The sequence below is a fragment of the Hyperoodon ampullatus genome, assembly GCF_949752795.1.
Source record: "Hyperoodon ampullatus genome assembly, chromosome: 8".
Lineage (NCBI taxonomy): Eukaryota > Metazoa > Chordata > Mammalia > Artiodactyla > Ziphiidae > Hyperoodon > Hyperoodon ampullatus.
The window spans coordinates 37047266-37065292 of record NC_136921.1 but is presented as its reverse complement, the minus strand read 5'-3'; the positions used below and the strand labels follow the sequence as shown (position 1 = coordinate 37065292).

The 18027-nt window shown below is 37.2% G+C and overlaps 1 protein-coding gene across 2 annotated transcripts in view; it reads right to left on the bottom strand.

Moving 5' to 3' along the window:
- Positions 1 to 18027, bottom strand: part of SATB2 (SATB homeobox 2) — a gene marked incomplete at both ends in the record, with an annotated part of 190846 nt that overhangs the window by 167569 nt on the left and 5250 nt on the right. The window lies entirely within an intron of this gene.

Sequence of the window (18027 nt, the reverse complement as noted above, 5' to 3'; positions counted from 1 at the left end):
ATCAAAAAAATATATTTATCCATTTTGTCCCCCCATTCGCTCCAGGAAAAAAGAGGGGAAAAAAAAGGAAGAAAAAGAAAAAAGTGACAGTGGATGAAAGAATAGGGAGAGTATGTGGAAAGCACTTCAAAAACTAAAGAATGGGAAGAATTAATAGATAAGTTCAACAAAAGAATAACAGCAATAAAACTAAACTGCATCTATAAAAATTCAGAAATGATCAAGAAGAAAAAGAAAGACACTCTTGTTCTAGCCCTATACCTACGGCTTATGGCATTAGTTTTCTTTTATTGTAGCACAGACCCATCTTCAGATGATCAAGTAGAGAACTTTGAACCTTTTGATTATAAGCCTCACTAAGCCTTTTACAATTGCAGGAGGTAAGCAAATGGTTTAATCTAGAGGACAGGCACACAGCCTTAGCCATTTGCTAAAAATTAAGAGCTGTCCTGACAATTGGGATAAATGGTTAATTCTGTTATCACAGAGGAAAAATAAGCAACGGGACTTTCTCTACTGGAAAAATGCATTTTCCCAACTGTCATTAGTTATGATGCTCAATTGTCACTTTCATTATGACATGATCTCTGAAGAAGCGCGCATAATGATGAAGCGTTAACCTGGTCTTCACCAGCACAGCCCTGGGAACAGAGGGAACAGAGGCGTGCAGGGAAAGGGCCGCTCTGCACCCAGGGGCAGGCACTCTTAGGTGGAGTGCTGGCACTGCCATACTAACCTGTGGGAGTGACCCTGGGAAATTTACCTGACCTCTCTGAGGCTCAAACTCCTCCCAGCTAAAATGCGAACAATAGCATCTACATCCTAGACTGGTTGTGACAATTAAACAGTGGAAGGTAGTTAAACTGTCTGACAGGTAGCCCTCAAATAATGAAACCTATTTGGTTTTCTTTTTTATAAATTTATTTATTTTTGGCCGTTGTGGGTCTTCGTTGCTGCGTGCGGGCTTTCTCTAGTTGCAACAAGCGGGGGCTACTCTTGGTTGCGGTACACAGGCTTCTCATTGCGGTGGCTTCTCTTGCTGCAGAGCATGGGCTCTAGGCGCGCAGGCTTCAGTAGTTGTGGCACGTGGGCTCAGTAGTTGTGGCTCGCGGGCTCTAGAGCGCAGGCTCAGTAGTTGTGGCGCACGGGCTTAGTTGCTCTGCGGCATGAGGGATCTTCCTGGACCAGGGCTCGAACCCGTGTCCCCTGCATTGGCAGGCGGATTCTTAACCACTGCGCCACCAGGGAAGTCCCTATTTGGTTTTCTTTTTACAAACTCAATATTAATACCACTTTACAGGGAAAAAAAGAGACCAATCATTTTTTTCAGGGTCCATAATCAATGCTCATGATACTTCCTAAAAAGCATTTCTTCAGAATAAAAATTATACTAATAATCACTGAATGGCCTAATTACTGAAGATGCAAATAATTAAGTCTTAAAATGTTCAACAGGCCCCAGAGCAAGAGGGTGAAAGTGTTAAAAGCACCATACTTTATATTCTAAAATATATTCTAAAATTGCCTGTCCAATACAGGAGCCACAAGTGGTGACGGAGCACTTGAATGTTGACTAGTCCTGCGCTGAGATGTGGCGTGTGACATACACACTCAATTTCAACAATTTAATACCAAAAAATAAAAAATAATTATACTTAACACAAAAAAATTTTTTTATGAACTGCATGTAGAGATAATATTTTAGATACATTGAGTTAAACAAAATGTATTATTAAAATTAATTTCACCTATTTCTTTACCATTTCTTTAAAAGAAACTACAAGAAAATTTAAAATTATACACGCGGCTCTTATTACATTTCGATCAGACAAAGCTGCTCTAAGCAATCTGCCAAATACCAACATATACAGCAGTTTTTCTGACCCAGGATAAATACACCACGAACTGATAAGCAAGACAATTGTGCGACTGTCTTGATGCCCCTCACTTATCTCTCGTCTGTGTTCCAGATCTTAGGAGACTTGAGTACAGATGTATTCTTAGTTAAACTCCAGTATCTAACGTGATATCTTCTCCGTATCACTGAGCAAATTGTAGGCTATTGTTTTATTCCTAATTATCTTAATCCAACTTCTTTATTAAAGAAAGGCTTTTTTTCCCCTTCCCTTCATTTTAGAGAACAGTTACAGTGTTCAGGAAATGACAAGACACTGGCATGAATGTGACCCGAGGAACAAGTACTCTTTAATGGGCCAGATCTAACCTAACAGAGAAAGATGAAAGAAGGGCCGGAGGCAGGGGGGTCTAGATGACAGGGTTCTACCGCCTTCTGCGAAAGCTGGACACAAAACAACACTCTTATTTGCACAGCGCCTCCTAAGTCATCGTGTACTCTGACATACATACTTACCTCTGTTTCCTCCCCACGTTTACCCTGTGGGAGGGTTATTATTACTCTCATCTGATAAATGAGGAAGCTGAAACTATAGGAAGATAAGTAAGATGTCCAAAGAAACCAGGAGAAGAAAGAGTGGAGCAGCTCCGATTAACCAACTTTAAATCCCAAGCATGCAGCTTTCTTGGGGGTCGAAAACAACACTCCAAAGCCCATGTCCACAGAAATCTAAAGGCGTGCGCTTTTAGTAAAGGACCGTTCACCACACTTGCTGTGTCCAGTGGGTGACCTGCGTCGCTTTTAAGTGAATTTACCTTTCAATGGCCTATCACCTGTCAGGCACTGTGCTGGGCGCAGAGGAGGAACCAAACACAGATCCTGCCCTTCAGTCTCTCACAGACAAAGAAAGCCTCAAATAATGGGTCCTTCTCTAGTGTGGTGCCCACGGGCTCCGGTCTCCTCCCCAGCCTCTTTGCCTCCTGGGTCCACCTTCATTCCTGGACCTGCCCCCTGAATGACAGGAGTCAGTCTGAGATGACAGGAGGCCAGCCTTTCTCCTCCCCTCTTTCAAAGGGCTCCTAAAACCATCTGTTTCCAAAAGAAAGGCAGCCACAGGGCCCACTCCCTTCCCTCGGGCCGGCAGTAGATATGGTTCTATTACCTGAGGAGGTCCCTGGGCTAGTTGAAGATTACAAAGGCTTTAGGGCAGAGTCTCTCATATATATTCTGTTCTTTGTATAAAACTTAACCTGGAGTAAAACATCACACTCAGCAACCACCACAATCGATAAATCATAGAACCCCAGAAACACTGAAACAAATTCTACCCTGGAAACCAAGTGAATAATACAGCGTTTTCCAGAGGACTGGCAGAGAAGGGAGTGAGGGGTGGCAACTATCTTTTCTTATTGCAAATTTACTAGAAAAACAAAACAACCACTTCCTTGCTCTACAACCTCATACCCTCTCCCTCTCTGTCTGTTTCTCTCACACACGCACAAGCACACACTCACATTCACACACACACCCTGCGTCACAGACAAAAATAGAAAGAACTCGCCAATATTAACCTCTAGATGCTTCCTCCCACCCTAAAACAATAAAGGCAGGTTTGAGCGCCAAGAATTGCTACCAGAGATAGAAAGAAAGGACAGGGTGTTCCTCACCTCCTTCTTGGGGGTCCCAGGCAAAATTTCAAAATGGATCCAGTGTGTCTTCCCTACTCTCTTCTTTTCTGACCCTGCTCTTTACTCCCAGGGACTAACCTCCTGAGCTCTGGTGGCCCCAGGCTCCACATTCCACTCCAGCCTCCCATTCCCCCAGGGGCTGAAATTCCAAAGAGATTAATAAATAAAAAGATGCTACACTTCACTGTTTTAATGGCTTGGCAGTCCCTTAATTTCCTCAGCTATATTTTCATTGTAAAAGTAGTACATTGTATCCCACATTAACTTCTAATGGAAAGAAACTGAGGTACTGTCATAAAGAAAAACATGCTTCCCAGTCTTGGGGGGGAGAGCAAAAACATCTGGGGGAAAGGAGCCACCCACAGGTGGCCCAGAGGACCTCCAAGCTCCCCTAAACTGCTCCACTTTCCAAAGTCCCTTTCTGTCTTTTGCTTATGAACTACAGATTCTCAGAAGGATTCATTCATTTGTTTTTGTTGTTGGTTTTGTTTTTAACTCTTCCCGAAGAGGAAGCAGGAGCTGAGACAGAGGTGGGACAGCTGGAAGTCCTGGGTTGTTTACAGGTGGAGGACCAGTCAATCCCACGGAAGGCAAAATGCGCTTAATAATTACTCTGAGTGCAAATGAAGCCACATATGCAGAAATTCGATCTCTTGTTCATCCATGACCCAGTTGCTTAGACCTGAGAATTACGCCTCCAAGTAAAGTTTTAACAATATAGTTCCTTGATGCCACTTCCTCTGTGGGGAGGTGGGGAGAGGTAAGACTACCAAGAAATATTTTATTTTCAGAAATCTCTCTAGTAAAACCAGACACTACTGTGCAGCCCCTGGGGCAGATCTTAACTTTGGAAGATAAGAACAAAAAATAGGCCAGGGGTAGGGATGGCCTAGTAAACTCTGGTCCTCTCACTTATCACCCCAAAGGCTCAAATTGGGTTTAAAGTGGTAGGGAAGGGAGACGGGTTCTGGTCTTCCAGACCTCTGATTCCAGGCCTGTCCCCAAACTGAGAGGCCACCATTCAACCTGAAGTCAGATCTGAAGGCTGAAGGATAAACTCCAGGTCTCTCAATACTCTTCAGTTATAGAAATGCAGTGGCACGATCAAGTTGGCCTGGAAATCTGCAAAACAGGATTTCACAGGCACACAGGAGGCACAATGTGGCTACTTATCTAAACAAAAATGCCTGAGCTACACCTGGGAACACAGCCACAACAAGCCTGAACCAAGGAACTAAATTCCCAGCTGTCAGGAATGTCCAGTTAGAGTGAAGGAGAGGCCGGTCTTTTCCTTCTCCAACATGAACTGAACTTAGATTAAGGCTTCACCCTCCCACTCTCTCTTCCACTCCCAGGCTGACCTGCAGCAGGCCCAAAAGAAATGTTTGTTTATTTTAACAAAATGCTAATTCCACCTAGACATTAGTAACCACCATTAATAGGCAGTGCCGGTTCTGAAGTCCCATGACTCCCTTGCCACCTAACTTGTCCACATCACTTTGGCCCTACTACACAGCATTCAGCATTGGTAGACAAGGAAAGCTTTCTAGGAAAGGATCGCACAAGTGGATTCAGGAGCTCACTCCTGAATGGGGGAAGCACACCAGACCACAGGGCCCTGAATGACCACTGTCCACAGAAATTGTTGGTTTATCACCACGAAGGCATCACAGTCAACTGGTGTAGGACTCTGTTGGGTAGCAGCACTGTGCTCTGTGACTGTGCACATCCTGGAGCCCTGGGCATCTTATCTGCAGTCCTACCCATGTCCTGCACTGAAGGCCTGTGGCATCTCTTCTAAGTGTAGTAACTACAGAGAGACAAAATGTTTACTGATCCCAGAATCAAAAAAAAAAATTTAAGAAAAGGAAAAAAAGTAGAATATGCAAGTTTGTGTATCACAGAAGAGTTCGAACATATGGCATACTGTGTAAGTATCCCCAAGTTCAAAACTAAATTCTTGAGGTTCTTTTCTCACTGGGTTAGAAATGTATATATTAGTAAGGCTTGAGACTCAACGGCATGCTGAAATGACTGTACCATAATTCATCAACATTAGGATTTCCTTCCTCCATTAAGTAAAATTTTATTCTGGAGGTTTCTGGGAGGATAATTTTTTTAAATAGTGTTGAACTAGAGATGTAGTTGCCACTCCCTTCACTCTTATTATCCTCTCTAGAAAAGCTATTTGCAACTCAGAGCCCCAGGAGTCCAAAAAGGAGTTAATAAAAATTATCTTTATACTAACATTTGCTTCGTCATCTCAGGTTTTGAGCTCTGCCTTAAATGTTATTTTATCTAATTTAATAATTAAAATTAAAACCCTTGATTAATTTCTCCAGTGTAGTGGTAAGGAAAGCTTAACTGTACTGAGGTTCTCTAGCAAGGAATTAATAAAGGAATCAAGCACTCGGCTCTCAATAAGACAAGACTACCCAGATTTCTAGTGGGAATATTTCAGAGCACAAGCATGTTTTCTTTGGGGAGTTTAACTCACCAAAATTATTAAAAATTGAGATCAAACAGTGGTGCAAAGCCCCAAAGGAAATCATACTAGAGTGGAGAGATTTTTATCAAATAAAAACCTGAAAAGGTAAAGTTTTTATAGTGAAAAATAAAGACTTTCTCCCTTACAAGAGGAAATCCTACTGTCTATGTTTAGGGTTCAAACAGCAAAACATATATGGATGTTTAATAGATGTATAAAGATCGTCACTGTGAAATGAATGCAGATTTCACAAGGCCGAGCTTAAACAGACAGGCAGCCATTACCATCCTTTCCCAACAACTAAAAGCCACTCTCATTCTTATACCCAACAAATGCCTCCACTGAGATGTAACAGCAACCAGGTCCTTGAAATGGCTAACACTGGGAGAAGAAAAAGAAAAGAACAGGAGGAAAGAGCAACAAAGTCAAAATCATGCTGTGTATTCTGCAGTCCCCTAAGGGTACACTGGGCTCTCTGGATGGCAATACATAGGATATTATTATCGTGACTGAGATGAAGTTAATAAAACCCAGCATACAAACTGGGGAAACTCGGGTCCCCACTGATGGAATACTTCCCACACAAGATATTTTAAGCTTATATGTACCTGTACAATTTATAGCAATTACTTAAATAAGAATAACAGAACAGAGGAAACTATTATATTGTTTTTTTTCACGTTATGATTCTGACATCCCCTTTACAATTTATATCATTCCAAAAGACACTATTAAGTTTGATATTAAAAAACCAAAGAGACCATTTCAGCCACTGCACGTAAATCCATTGAAACTCTTATTCTCATTCTTAATGTTATCTAAAAGATACCACCCAACCAAAGGAGGAATATTATTCCATTTTTAACTATCTTTGAAAAGTGTCACAAAAACCCTTTTTTTTTTTTCTCCTGGAAAAAAAGAAAGTCATAAATCTTTATCCTAAAGAAACTGTAAGTGTCTACCTTACTTAAAGCACAGAAACCCTGGAAGAGCACTGTACCACTTTAAATTGGGGGTAATCCCAGATATGGAATATCTCAACCTCAGAAAGATTTCCTTCTCCTTAGATTCCCTGGATTCACAAGTTCTTTAACTCTAGAATAATTTCTGAGCCATATAATGAAGCATATTAGTATAGTTTCTCCCCATCCCGAGAGGCCACAATTTCAAAATAGTTATCTCACAAGCTCAACACAAGATAACAGAAAGACATGGCAAAGGCTCTTTTACAAAATTTGCATTAAAGGAGAAAGGGGTTCTCTTGGAGGTTAACTCAGAGGCGTAGGTTTAGGCTTGTGGGTGAACTCACCTGCCTGCCATACTGACAGCAACTATGTTATCTTAGCACCATCACTGCCCAGGTCCAGGTAAAGATGATAAAAGAAACTATACCTAACAGCTTCGGTGAATATACGTTCATTTCTTTATTTTGCTAATAGAAGTAGGATCGACAAACAGATATGTTTTCAGAGAGCAAGCCTGTGTTTATTATATACATGAGAGGCTGGCTGTGGGAAAGATGACTTCACTGACTCGCAGCAAAGGAAGAAAAGAGCTGCGTCTCAGAAGCCTTCCTTGGTTAAAAAGAACTGTCTCCCTCAAACCTGCTTTCAAGCTATACATCAGTTGGACAGAATATAACCTCTCGGCAGTTAACTTGTTTACAATAAATGCTTAGTTTGGGTACATGGACTGTATTTCAGTCTTATAAATATCAAACGCAAACCTACAACACTCCCATTATGGGGCTGAGAATTATCTTGCTATAGATCTTTTTATTGGGGGACTGAGGGAATTACTTTGCAGCTTGTTTTCCACTAACCACTTGGAACAGTGTGAAAAGAGGTACATTTATACTCTGACCCTGTGCTAATTGGAATTCTATACATTTCCATGGGACAGTGTGCGGTATCAGTTCTGAATATGAAGGTCAGCCCCCACACAGTTTTGCCATGGCAGCAAAAATATACACATGCAGCAAAATGGTTCTTACTGAAATCATGGCATTCTCCTCCAGTTCTTTTTCTCCTCCAAGTCTCTTGGGAAGTAATGACCATTTGTGACGGCATTGGCAGGCTTTCAGTAGTAAGCTCTAGTTTGGGGGGCGGTGGGGTTTGGTTATAAGTTACCTGTAAAAACGTGCTGAAGGCTCAAGCTTACTATATGAATGGACCTGTAAATAGAGTGATTGTGCTGAATATTACCTGGAGATCCATTTGAGAAGGAAAAAAAAATCAGAATCACCTGGTTTACCCTTGTAAAATGTCTTTACTTGGGTCTTAAATGTGTAATAACTTCCCTTTCAGTGAACAATTTGCTCCTCTTATAATACTGCTCCTCAATAATGAAGGGTGTTTGGTCATCTAATACCACATCTGCCAAACCTACATACAGGACAAAATCTTGTCTAAATGGAGCCTGGTAAGCTGAAAGCCGGCAAAGCTTCGGGAGAACCCTGGCTTAGCCTCACTCTCCTCCATGAGCGATTTCCAGGCATGCATTCTTCCTCGCGTTCTGAACACTTTCTGGTTTGCATATCATGGCAACTGATCATCACAGGGTTTCCTCAATTGTTTCTTGATTTCACAATTACCTTGTAACCAGATTCCTATAATAACTCAACGTTCACATAGTATTAATATCATATATTTAAAAGATCATTTTAAGAATCCTAATTTAAGTATATTTTCCAAAAAAACTAATATACTGGGAAACTTAGTCCCTTTATTACTTAATACTGAGATCCCAACTTCTTTCCTCCTAGTCAATGCTATAATTTCAGGTGACATAAAGAATTTTTTACGTCTCTCAGCTTCTAATAAATAAGACAGGTAACTGATTTGTAAGTTTCAAGGGTTCTCAAATATAATTTTATTAAAAAAATTTGCCACATCACTTTAGTATGAGAGAGAGGAAAAATATTTTCATTGCATTAGCAGCCTCACAGATCTTTTTTGTTAATATCAAAAGCACTAGTTTGCAATATGAACTAATGGAAAATTGTTAAATTCACCTAAATAATCACTTCTTTTTTTGATTTAAATAAGCCCTTTTAAAACCTTGACTATTTAACTGCTATTTACTTAGGGGAGGGGAGACATGGAGAAGGTGACTGTATGAAAAAATATATAGGTTTTTTTTTTTTGATTGTACAACAAAAATTCCCTCCAAGGCAAAAAGACGTTATGCCAAGTTCCTCCCAGAATTAATGTTTAGGTTTAAATTATAAAGCCCAGAAAAAAACGGAACCACTAATAGACCCTTAAAGCTCGTGGCATTCGTCGATGATGTTAGGTTATGTAAATGTTAAAACTGAAAAACCTTTTGCTGACAAAAGTATTTTAATGAAGGCACTATTAACTAGACTCTCTAAACTGAATTTTAAAAAAAAAAAAAAAAAAAGCCTTTTGAGCTGTATGACATAAATTCCAGTCTGAAAGGGATTATGCTTGGGACAATTCTGGGATCATGAGACCTCCACCAGGAAGGGTTTACTGCCTACCTTATTCCTTTCATTTTGCTCTCAGGAAGGTTTTTAAATATTGAACCCAAGAAAACTCTTAGCTACAGACCAAAGAAACAGTCTCCTCTAACTCTGTCAACTAAGTCCAACCTTGGGCTCCAGCTGCTTTGATGGCCAATGCCATTTGCGGTTTTAGTATCCCCACAACGAGCAGGGGTTAACTCCACTGTCTGGGCTAACTCCACTGTCATCACCCAAGTTTCCAGGCACACGCAATTCTATGAATAGAGTAAGAAATACAGCCTAGGGTGAAAGAACAGAGCGCTAGCCACTGATTTCAGCGGCTGCCAGCCAGCTCGCTCCAAGTTGCTGAAAGCTCTACTCTGGGTAATGAGGGCTGGAGGCTCAGCATTGTGAAGGATTATCGACTCAGTGGTTCCAATGATTGCAGATGGAGGCCAGAGCCTATGCATCTCAGGTGACAGTCTATGTCACCTACATGAATGTCAGGTGATGTGTCCATGTGGAAACTCGGGGTCCCCAACAACCCCACGTGAACCTAGAAAAAATAAGGGTGCTCATTATTCACCTTCAACTTTCTCCCCCCGCTTCAGCCAGGGGAGGAAGAACAGCAGATCCAGGGACCACACCTAACCCTTACTTTGCAGGACTTTGTAACAAGAGGAACATTCATTACTTTTTACTTCCATTTACATAGATGAAAAAGAGAGAGAGAGAGAGAAAGAGAGAAGGTAGTTACACCTCAGGTGGAATATAAGAAACTGATTTCCCATTGTAAACTGTATATGAAGACAAATCAGTGAGCACTTCTCATGTCTCCTGAGCAACTACCTCCCGGGGGCTCCTCTCTGAACTTCCCAGGGAGGAGCAAGAACCAAATGGTCTCTCCCCAAAACAGATTTTAGCTAATAAATACAGCAAAGTAAGTGAAAAGTACTTGAGTTATTCTGCATCTTCTTCAAAATTAAAAATGTGTACATTGTGTGACAGGTCCCCCTCATCTATCTTAATGATGTTTTTATTATTCTTTCACTCAATTAAAGCAGAAATGGATATTGCATCTTCTGGCTGTATAATTGTTATTGTAATCTGTTTTCGATCACTGCTTGGGAAATGGGTCCGAAACAACATAAACTCTCCACTGCCTCAGAAGGCATGTCATTTTCTTTTACTAGGACACTTAAAGAGACATTTATCACGCCGCTCTGTTAGCATCTTTGGGTTATGACTAAAGAAAGCTCTTGTTCTGTTAACCAAAAAGAAATAATAATAATGTTTTGAAAACATTGCTATTTGAAGTTTTGATATGAATTCGTTTTCCTTACAAGCTATCAATTTTTGCTTTTCTTATATGTATGTATAAATAATTGGAACCCATGCAAGAAAAACATGCAATTTTAATATGGGGAATAATCAGGAAATTTAAAAATCAATCTTAGTCAGTTATAAAAGAATAGATACACCTGCTTTCTAGCCAAAATTTTTTTAAAAAGTAAAAAATATTTTTAAAAGAAATAAAGATATCTGTGCTTAGCATTATGAAATTAAAATTGTTTCTATGAAAAGTGAAAATCACCTCTGTCAGATCTTAGTGCTTTGGAAAACGTTTTCTCTAACTAGAGTCTCTATTAATTTTGTTCATATCTGTGCAAGTCTTCAACAAAACAAAGAAAGTCACTGAGCTGCTGTGCACACTTCAATAACTGTGCAACCATCAGTAGGCACCAAACACTTACTCTGGTGTGAAATGCACCCCTTTTCATATACGGTAGCTTGAAGGGTTTCCCCTTAACTTTTTAAACTTTTTTGTTACGTTATGCTATAGTTTAACAGCCCACTGTGCTAAAGTAGAACTCCATTCCAATGGTAAGGCAACTAGTTAAGGGCAGAACCTAATCTGCCTCACCCACTAACCAACAGTAATAATACTGGGAGCAATTAAAATTGAAATATACATCCCCCAGAGGGTTTTACTACCCTAATGTGTCATAAACACAAATAATATTCTTAGTACAATATAAGACTGCCATAATTTGCTCATAACTTTATTGCAATGTTAAAATTCTTTAAATTTCTATTAAGGCTTTTTCTTCATTTTAAGCATCTGTCAAACTAATAACTATAATATTCACTAGTTTATTTAAAAAATTTTTAAAGGTATACACATCAATTAAAAATGGAAAAAATACACACCATAAACCCAATTGTCATAATTGTATGTCTATGGCACATTTACTCCATTTTAGGTCATTTTTACCTGGTTAATAAAAAATCTGGAATAAGTAAAACTTTGCAAATGAGAAGCCAAAGACAAGTTGTAGAAGACAATTTCTGATGAAGCCTTTCACTGCCTCGTAATTATACTGATGTTACCACAATTTTTAAATCACTTGCTATTAAACAGCAAAACAATTCTGTTAATTGAAAGCAAAAAAAATTATATGTATAGATGGAGTTCCATGATTTTGAAAACTCCACCATAGAGCATTTTTACATAAACACTATATAGCATGAAGTCCTTGTGGGGCTTGTTTCATGTAAAAGAAGAAAATAAATGTTTGGTTGCTCACTGACTTCAGAAAATAAAGAAAATCACACACTATAGAGGCCACATCTGTACTTTTTTGGAAATCTGTAAGTCTTCAACTGGCTTTTGTTTTAACTCACACCTCACTTCCACTCAGGGCAGTCTACTTTGACTTTGAAATATCTATCACATTACCCGTAAGTAGTAGGATGATGAATCCTTTGTATACAAAAATCAATTTTTAACACATAGACATTTCCAAACCTCTGTTGCACCTTAAAATAAAAGGAATTCACGGCTCTCCACATTGATACCCTAAATTAAGGATGGAGAGCAGTGGTAATTGGAAGTGAGAAAGGCCCAATACAAAGTCAGCAGAAGGAAATCACTCATCTTTAAATCGCTATAAAGAAAACAAAAGGCAAACTCTCGTCATTTTTTGAGCTAAGCATAAATGTCTCCCACTTGAAACCATTTTCAGTTCTTTTCTTTCTTTTCTCTCTCTCCCTCTCCCTGTCCCTTCCTTCCTTCCCTGCTCCCTTCCTTCCTTTCTTTCTTTCTTTTTTTCCAAAAAGTAATGAGTTAAAATGTATGAGTTAGATCCAACATTTCACTGCTGTTTTTATTCTTGGGGAGTTGGGGGGGAGGGGGAACTTGCTGCCAAAGCTTCAGAAAAGAGAGTTTAGGCTGCTAATTTTCCGTTCACAAAATCTAAATTCCCCTTATGCATCTCACACAACTCATGAAATAAAATGAAACAGTATTATATCACTGCAAATTGAGACATTTTTATCAAAATAAAGAGTGATGATGCCAACATTTCATTTGTCATTTCCCACTTGTCACTTTCCACTGACAAACTGTTACACATACAACTTTTGTCAAATGCTCCATCCTTAAATATGTTCCAAAATGCCATTGTATCTCAGCATTCATGTAAGGAAGATAGTAAAACTATGTTACCACACATTAGTTACACAGGTTAAAAAAAAAAGCCTACTTATTAGGTAAAAGAGTATAAATAACTTTATTTACATGCTATGTAAGATAAAGTTTGGCTTCTTGAAATGAAATAAACTATGTACATGTTTTTTGCACCTAATGTGAGATTACTAGTTATAAAAAACTTTTTTAATGATGAAAAATTGTCATTTTGCTCTATACTGGAAACATAAAGTTTTCTACCTTATTTTCAGTCAAAAAAAAAAAAAAAAGAAACCTAAAAACTCTAAAAAGACCAAAGAAAATAATACAATTTGAAATTCATCTAACTCTGTCAATTTGTCTTTTTTATATATCATATAAACTGTCTCCACATTGAATCTTAAAAAAAAAAAAAAGAGAGAGAGTTTTAAATTATCGAAGTAGCACCACCAAATTTGACTGCTTACCAGATACGCCTTGTCAGATATACCAAATAATTACCGTGTCTTGCCTGGAATAAAACTGATTTCCATATTCTTAAAATAACTCAAAATTAATATGCTTAGATATCTAATAAATTATGATTAGTCTGTTTCCCTCCCTACAGAGATAGATAGGCAAAATATATACACACATTCACACAAGGAGAAAAGAATTAACACAGGATATCTAATATGTACAGACTGATACTCTTAGTCACAACCCCCTGAAAAAAGAGGATACTGCTTATTGTCTGCAGTGGTTAGAAAACAGATGCCTTAAGGGACATCTATGTAGTTCTAACACACACACACACACACACACACACACTCACACACACACATTTCACTGCAGATGATCTTGAATATATAATGGTCAGTGGGGTTTTTATGATGGAATATAAAGCTTCCAAAATTACTCAAAACATCAAATTATGCTCAAGACTTTGAGGGGCGGATACCCTATGTTCTGTTTAATGTGTATGTTCCATTGCATATATTTTTTTAACCAAGTATATCTTTATTTTAATAACAGGCCAAGGACTGAAAACACTTTAGAGAGGGCTATTTTTCTACCTCAGCAAAACTACAGAGGACATGCTAGATTGTTGGATGACCCCAAAGCCTAAGTTCATTCTATTTAAAAGATCTTAAACCCTTAAAAAAAAAAAAAAAAGTGGAGTACAAGACCGAAATACAACCTTTTCACTTTTAAAGTAATAACATGAGTCTTCCCTACAAGCATAATGGTATATACATCCTCGGTTAAAATGAATTTAATGAGTTTTCTCCATTTTGCCTGTGTTGACAATACGTTTCAAATTTCTAAATACTTTATACATTTCAATAGGTCAATATCTATACTCTTTCATATCTGCCCTCTTTTCAAAAAGTCAAACATCTCTCTACAACTGCTCATATGGTGACTACACCTGACCTGAACTGCGTTTCTTTTACTCTTATCTAAAAGGAAATGTTCCACATGCAGACGATTAAACTAACTGTTGTTGTAGACAGTGTTCAGCTCTAAATGAGGCCCTGCGCAACAATCATGATCACATTTGCTTCCCTATTTGAGTACATCAGTGTGTATTGCATAATGATTTTTTTTCCCCTTGCAACAAGACAGTTATGTTCTTGAAAGGGCTGCCTGGTAGCAAGAAGAATAGGTTTACTTCGGGTCAAAGAGTTACAAGATAACTTCAACAGACAATTCTTCAACAAAATTAAAGTTATTTTAAAAACTAATTTTTCCCCAAAAAGCTAATTTTTTTCAAAAAAATCAAGATATTCTCAGTGTTTAAACATTTTTCCTTGAACTCTAGAAGATTTAACACAAAAAAAAGTCATCAAAATTCATAGGAAAATGAAAAATATCAAAAAGATTTCTGATGTTTAATGCCTCCTATCAGCAAATACACCATCTGGTATACTCAAGCGCTGTTCATTCAGTTTAAATAAAGCTGTCTGAAAAGTTCTTCTTTAAGCCAAACATTAAAAAATGAAAATGCTTGTGTTAACAATGAATGAAGCACAGTAATTTATTGCTATTAAAGCACAACTGGCCAGCGCCTTTCAGCAGTCCAGGAGGAAAGCAGAATGCCTTGTTTCCTCTGGAAACTTGATTGGCATCACTTTCATTTTATGCTGTAGGTTGTGTGGCTGAAGCATTACATACAGCAGAACATTTTAGGTACTTATGATAATGGTGGTAAAAGGATCATCTGATTCTTATATTCATCATCCTTAATAATCTTTTCTTTTTCTAAATCTTCAAAAAGATCTGTAAGTTTTAATCAACAATTTCACAAATATAAATTTCCCCACCATTAATCATCCTTTTTCAAAATCCTTATGGAGTGAATTACTAGCTGAGAGAGGACGCCAATTCTAGTAAGTGAATGTTACCCAGCAGGGATATAAAGCTGTCAACACCATGGTGCTCTTGCTTGCTCTAAACTCTCTCCCAGCCTTCATATGTTTTTTAAAGAGATATTAGCCTTTTTTTTTCCCCAGGACCTTCTATAAAAGCTGACTGTCATACACATATGAGCACTTATATTTTATTACATACATGCTTTAAAACGCACTGCTTAGATAAGAGCAAATATAGCCTACAAAGTGTTAGAAATACAAAACAAAATTGATCTACTTTCTAATAGTCTTCTAAAGCTAACCACATTGTAAACAACACACTCTTAAGTCCCCTATTAAAACAGAACCCTGAAGACTGTGACAGTGTTTCTACCACCTCATCTAGTCAAATCCAGACACTAAAATTATGTCTCTCTCTTTTTTTTTTTAGTTCTCATCAAAAACATAGCAAACTCTCTCTCTCCCTAAAAAAGGTAGAATAACAGCAACAGAATTTATTAGGGCAACCAATGCATTCAGAAGCATTTATTCACCTGTTTATCAGAAGCAGTAAGATAAACTGACATTTTATTGAGCAACCAATTAACTTAATGATTTCCCCTATTTTTAGGGGGAGAGCATTTAAAAAGAGAATCACTGAAGATTGACAAATACACCCTCCCAACATTTTGAGCTCTATTTTTAAAATATATATTATTATAGCCATCTTTACAACACTGACAAGACTGCAATATGTCTGAAAATGGTGATAAATGATGCAGAGCTACAAATATTTTTGTAGTTTTCTATACTTATTATATTGCTTCATAAAGAAAATTTAAACAAAAGGAGGTAGGGTGATAGAAATCTAATCTATTTTATATTTACTCTATGTTCTAAAAAAAAACTTATTTCAATTATAAAAGAACCACTAAATAGAAATATATTTTAAACATTTTTAAAATTTAGACTGTGCATTTTTAAAAAGGCTTTGCTTTTCTCCAGTCTATATACATGATTAAAAGTCATAATGAAATAAAATTATTAACATCTCAATGTACATTTGGAAACTATATAAACTTAAACCCACAAAATAATCATTAACATTCATAAGAAAACTTTGTACTATTGAAATTTTACGTTCTAAGTTGTAATATTTGAAAGCTTTCTAAATTAAAATCTTTCCAAACAATCTATTAAGTTCTATCGAGTAAAACCTTTCTTTTAAAAAAAATCTTTAAAAATCCACCATAGGTAAACTATTGTAACCGCTTTACTGTTAAGTATCATAAATGGTACTTACTGAGACGAAATAATGTCATCTTTATTTTCAGTTTGGGAAGCAGCTAAGACCTTTGATATTACTAAATTAAGTTAAAGCTCAGAAAAAAGTGACTATACGCGCTTGTCGAAACAAATTTATTATTCCTCACCAAGACTTAATAATATTTGTCTATATCAAATTTATGGTAAGTGGCCAGATGTGAATTATAGTCTCAGAAAATATGAAAAGTAACCACAATTTTACACTGAGGGTATCCCTAGGTCAACAAAATCAGGCAGTTTCTTTCCTTCAGTAAGATACAGGGGAAAAAAAAACTTTTTGTAGGGAAGCACGATTGGTAACCATTACATTCTAAAATGTTTAGAGACTTCTTTCAATTTAGTGAGCTTAGAAAGAAACCAAAATTTCAGTCCAGGTTTTTTTCTTTAATGCATAAGGCCACTTTGAGAACACATCCTCTCCAAGGATTTCCAAAAGTTTTTCAATCCAACATTACCAGCACTTATCATAACCATCTCACATTGGGTCCCACCATATTCACCATATATTTTTCTTTCTTATATGCATATACTAAAAAATGATCTGAAAAGTCCAAAGTTATTGCTTCAATCTCAAGACAACACATTAATAAACACTTTCTAAAAAGTGAGTCACAAAACTATCAAGTTTTCTTTTGCTTCATTAAAGTATATCTTCAAGTCCCTAAAATGAAAGATACACAAGCCACAATCTATGGTCAAATAATTTTGTTAAAGCTTTTAAAACTGAGAGAATGAGTGCTTCTCAAGGGAGATGATTAATATAAGGAACTAAGGCAAACCATCTTGAATGTCTACCATGAAGGAATAGTAATAGCAAAATAAGTAAAAATAAAAACCTGTTCTTTTATAAATTGTCTGTTGTCTGTTTATGAAATGTCTTTAAAAGGGAGTGGATATTTCGAATTAAGGCTTTACTTGGAAATACAAACTATGGCTCTTTAGAACATGGGAATTTATCACTAACTTTTGCCAGGGTTTTGTTTCATTTCAGGCTGGCTAATATAAGAATTATATTAAACAGGCTACTACTGAAAATATTAGGGGGAAAAAATCTTTAGAAGCAAAAAAAAAAAAAAGATTAAACTTGTAATTTATGTCAAACACAAAAAAACTGCATGCCATGTAGAACTGTGCATTTATATTTAAAAAACAACTAAGGAAATGTCATATAAACCTCAAAATATTTTAATAATGTTTAAATTTCTTGCATATCTTTATTTTATAAAATTACTTTCCCTAACCACTTTAAAAGAAAGTGGTTGTTTAAGTAGCAAAAACTACGAAAGATTTTAAGTAATATCAAATTCTTGGAAAGAAAAACAGCAGGTAGTCAATAAGACTACTATGCTATTTTTACCTGTTGTGCTATAATTCATAACAAAGTTACAAATGCATATGACTT